A 5,701-nucleotide genomic window follows, 5' to 3' on the forward strand; every position below is an offset into this window, starting at 1 on the left:
TGGGTAAAATCCAGAGGCTATAATTTCTAATCTTTTCATTTGAATTTATAATTTCTAATCTTTTCATTTGAATTTGTAAGTATCATTTTGTCAAGATTTTTTCATCAATGTCTAGAATAAATTTTCTAAAAGGTTTACTATCAAATGTATCATCTTTATAGTTCTTTTGTTTCTTTTTTCTATTTACCTAATATTTGTATTAATTATTGCAATGTCCTATTGATTTGTCATATCCATAAAGAAATTTTGTATTTTTTAGGAGACATTTATCTCTTTCTCTATTTTTTGTTGGAATAAAAGTAGTCATTTCAATTTTATTTGTTTTTTTAGAGTCTCTTATGCAATTGAATAATCTAAGCTTGTATTTGGTGGTATGCATTTAAGTAGAATAATGTTATTGTTATGATTTTTGTCGACATCACATTTTTTTCCTCCTAGATCATGTGTGAGATATTTCAATACATTTGTGAAAATGCATTGTCTTGCAAATCAACCATATGTGTCATATTTAATGCAGTATCTTTAAAAAATACATTTGTGAAAATGCATTGCCTTACAAATCAACTATATGTGTCATATTTAATGCAGTATCTTTAAAAAATTGTGAATGTGACAAGAATCTCTGAGAGGTCTACAATTTCACTATCTATTTATATTGTTTGTAGAACTATTTATTTTCATATCCATTAATTTATAGAGATTGTCGTAGTTTTCAACATTTGAACAAGCATGTCTTTTGTTTAATCATTCAGGATCTATTCTAATTCCATCTTTTGACACAAAGTGACCTAGAAGTTTTCCCTCAATGACGCAAAATACAAACTTCTTTAGATTGAGGGACACATCATGCTCTCTACACCTCTGAAGAACCAGGTTCAAGTCACGCAAATGATTTTTTCTCCTTCTTGATAATATTGTCATATCATCTAGAAATATGACTATTATCTTGTTCAATAAATGCCCAAAAGACGAGTTTATAGCTCTCTAGAAAGTGGCTCCTACATTGATAAGTCTAAACAACATTATGTTATAAGCAAAGGTTCCCCTAGGGGTAGTGAGGGCGGTCTTATCTTGGTCTTCTAGAGCCATGTTTATCTTATTCTATCTTGAGAACCCATCAAGCATGGACATCATCTCTAAACCAGCTACCATTTGTCGAATATGATCCATATTAGATAGAGTGTGTATGCTTAAAATGTGATCACACTTCTTCTATTAGTCATCATATCCAAGATTGCTCAAGAATGAGGTCTCGAATGGTGGCTCATAGCTCTCTATTCATGGAGTGCAAGGGTTTATAATGGAGGCCCTCAGTTTAACCTAGTTTGTGCCCATGCAAGTACACCATAAAATGAGAGATTCAAAAATCCAATATGCATGCAAATGGAGATGAAAACTAATCTATATGATAACAATGCAAGATATAATATATCAATGCAAGATCTAAGCTAATATGAAAATGCATGGATGAGATATGATAATGGAAGCCATGGATGCATGAGAGAAGACAAGAAGATAGAAGTTCTCTGCAAAAAAAGCTTTAGTATTCAAACTCCTTCAAAAATCGCTCTCCAAACCTGCAGCATAACAATAGCCTAGAGTGTGTGTATGTAAAATGAGGAGAGGGTTCTCCCTTATAAAGAAGATTGGGCAATCAAGATTAAGAGGCAAAAAGATTTAATCAAGGGTGGAGAAAGAATGATCCATGTGAAATAAAGATCCACCAATGAGAAAATAGGAAAAGAATTAAATGAAATCCCACTTAAAAATGTGTGCATTTAAGTGTAGAGGAATTTTTAATTTTTATTTATTTTATTTCCTCTTTAAGCATAGATTTATTTAATTAAAGGGGAGCAAGTTCTTTTAATTAAATAGGAAATATTTAATTAAATTTAAAAGAGGGGTTTTTCTCTTAATAATTAAATGTGGATGAATTATTTAATCAAAAGAGAAGTTTTCTTTTAATTAAATGGGGACTTTTTTTATTTAATTAAAAGGGAGATTTTCTTTTAGTTAAATAAGACTTAGGATAAAATGATCAACCTTAGAAAATATTGAAATAATTGAATTTGATCAAGGAAATTGGTTTGAGCTGATTTAATAAAATATTGCAAACCATTGATTCAAGAAATTGATAAATTGAATAATGGGGGGGCATAGTCTAGGTGACCATTTTAGGGTGCATACATTTGCCCCTCTTGGACTAATGTGTGGTCGACTCAGGAACACATGTAGTCAAAGAAAGAAATTGAAGTGTGAGGTCAATTCGGGATCGCAAAACAACCCAGATGTGTGGTTGATTCAGGAACACATCATGACAAAGAATACAAATAAATGTTGACTTGAAAAAAGTCGGGGATAAAATTGATAAAATTGAATCAAGGATTAAAGTTTGATAAGTATTGCCTTAAAGTTTGATAAGTATTGCCTCCTCGTGATCGAAATTGAAATGAGATAGAGGAGAAACCGAAAATTGATCAAATTGAACCAAAGATAAGGTTCTTGATGTAAGATGAAAGATATAAGAATCACAAAACTAAGGTATATCATCAAGCATGAAATATTATGCGCCAAAGTTGAATCAGAAGAAAAGATGTGGGGTGAAAGTAAATGGAAGATAGAAATTTGGAAGAGATAGAAAGAAATGGAAAGAAGAAAGAGAATTTTCCTAAGAAAGAGAATGCTCCAAAATCAATCAAATGTTTAGGATAGAAAATTTTGATTGAGATCACGAAAGAAGATAAGGAAATGAAGATCAAAATGCGACCACAGTTGATTACAATTCCACAAAAAAGATGAAGGGAAAACCCTCTCAAACTCATAATGTAGCCTAAAAAATGCAAACTAACATGAAGCCTAACAATGCAAGCTACATGAAAATGCAAAGGTGTACTTGCAATAGAACAACTATAACATAGGATTTTGTGTTCATCACTCATTAGAGAATGTAAAGGAACTTATTTTCATCATTGGGCCATTACTAACATACATCAAAAAATCACACAATCATCATGAGTCACAATTGCAACTATGAAGATATGAATGTGATTTATATCGGATTAGAATGTGGAAAGATTCTAACATAAGCATCAAAGACATAAAGGTCAAGATGACTTCGATGTTAGCTTACCCAATTTAATGTAGAAAATAAAATGTATGCCTCATGCCCCAAGTCCTCTAGCTATGTATCCTAGAGAGACTTAGGAACAATGAGACTCAAAAAAAATCAATAACAGTCAGCACACAAAGAAAAGATCATGATATAGCTCAAACATTAAGTATTTATGTTTAAAAATTTAAGTGTGTTAACTAATATCAAGTTTCAAGGATAAGGATCGAATGCTTACAAACAGGTAAGATTACATGACGAAACTAGATAAGACCAAAACTAGGTGGTGTTTTCCAACACCGTTTGCGAGGTGTCCTAAAGACTAACTCATCCAAGAGACTGAAGCTAACACAGCTATGACCCCTAGATAAAGACCAATTCCAAACCAAGGCAACAAGGACAAGGCATGATGGAGAAAGGCTAAGTGTCGAGGATGCGCACTAAGGAACAAGGGTGCAAAGGCCTCAAGTAGGTGCTCGTTTCCAAGTTTTCACCACTTTGAATTTTTTAATTTTCTTTTTGGAATATATTATTTTTTTGAAGATACATCAAAGCACTTATCACTAAGATGATCATTTTTTTCAGGACATTTCCCAATTTTTAGAATTTGGATAGTATATCATTTTTTTGGATTTTTGAAATATATCATTTTTTTGGATTTTTTTAGGATCAATAAATATGTACAAAGATGCCCCTAGATAGAATGAGCATCACTTCCAAGTAAGAGCACATCATTTAGTCCCAATGTCTAGCTAGGTAGAGGATATGATGGAGCAACAAGCTGGTGGATATGACAAATAAGTAAGGAGTGTATAAAGCAAGTGAAAGTGATCTTCAAGGACTGACTCCTCAAGAGTACCCAAGCTAGGGAAAGATAACCATATAAAGCATGTGTTGGACAAGAAAAGAAAGCCATGAAAGAAGATAACATGTGGGATAAGTAGTGGAAACTAATAACTGAGATAGCATGAAAGCATGTAGTCCAATAAAAGTAGGCATGTCAAGAGGCCTAAGAACCATGTTTCTCATTTTGTGATGAAGATAGAATAATGGGTCAAATGGATAGAATAATGGTAGGATAAAGTAATAAGAATAAAGGTAAATATGTAGGCTATGAGTGAATGAAAAAGCATAATAGGCAAGCTCACAAATAATGTAGCCAATACACAAGGATAGCTCAACATTGTCAGGATCAAAGAGGAAATATAGGATAGATGGATTAGGGAATGCCTACAGATGACGCATGTTTTTCAGGTTTTCTTCATGGTACTTATCCAAGGCACCACAAGGGAGTGGTTTTCACCATAGGATGAATTTATTTCTCTTTACTTTTGCTACCAAGGTGTCTGATTAGCAAGTTTTCATCAAGGTACATTTTTATTTTTCTTTTTCTTTTTAATTTTTTTAAATTTTTTGGAAGAAGTCAAGCTTTTTTCAATTTAAATAGTGCTCTTATAGGAAAGATGGGTCATGCTAAGCCAACACCATACATAAGTGTACTCAAAGATGCTAATAGGGTGATGGAAAGGAGATGGTAGATAGTGTATATGGAGGAAAAGGTTTTATGCTTTGGAAAGATAGAAGGAATATGGATAGCAAGTAAGTGTAGGCTTGAAAATATTGCATAAGGGTAGGTGAGAAAGTAGGCAAGATCAACATCGACACACAACTTGAAGGGTTGCAAAATGATGGAGTAATCATGGAGGAAATAGTTTGAGGTTTAGATGTATGAGGAAGTAAGAGAATTTTGGAAGGAGATGGAGCGAAAGTCTTTGGAAGCTTCTTAGGAAGATTTTTGGAAGAAGATGGAGTGGAAGCCTTTGGAAGCTTGAATGCCAACTTTGAAGTGTTTTCAATATTCAAGTCTTTCAAAAGAGACTTGGGAATCTATATAGCTTTAGATTTTTCTTTTCCTTTGGATGCTTTAGAACACATTTCTTCAATGATAGATTTAGGAACCCATATTTTCTTTGATTTAGCTCTTTGGGTAGTGGACCTTTGTGGTCTCTTGAATAATTGTTCTTTCTTTTCATTTCCATGTCAATTAGATGGGACATAGCGATATTCATTTTTCAATGGATTCTTATGTTTGTTTTTAAATTGATCATCCAAATTGCTTCCAAAAGACTTGGCATTTGTGGATAAATAAGGATTATATGACTGTTTCATATGGATAGATGAATGAGAATTCATCAAGGATGAGTGTCTCTATCGATCTTGAGGTATGATAGGAGAGCTAGGAGATGAGATAGGAGTGAAAGTAGGATATGGAGGAACATAAGGTCCGAATATAGATGGAAGGTTTGAAGGCTTTATCTTTGACGAATAAGGACCAAGGGTAGATTTAGGAGATGCAAAGGGATAGTGAATAGGGATATCAACATCTTTAGAGTGAGAAATGTGACCAAGGCCATCAATAGACTCATGAGTATCTTTAATAGGAGAAACACCTTTAATAGGAGTATTTGAAGTTTGAGCATATTTTTGAATTGAATATGGAGAATTAGAACAAGAAGGGATTCTTTGATCTTGACAAGTTTCTTTGGATAAAATAGGCATATAACTTTGTTCACTATCTTTAGTAAGCTCAAG

Source organism: Cupressus sempervirens, chromosome 7 (genome assembly GCF_028749045.1).
Source record: "Cupressus sempervirens isolate cs-2001-9-10 chromosome 7, ASM2874904v1, whole genome shotgun sequence".
Classification (NCBI taxonomy): Eukaryota; Viridiplantae; Streptophyta; class Pinopsida; order Cupressales; family Cupressaceae; genus Cupressus; species Cupressus sempervirens.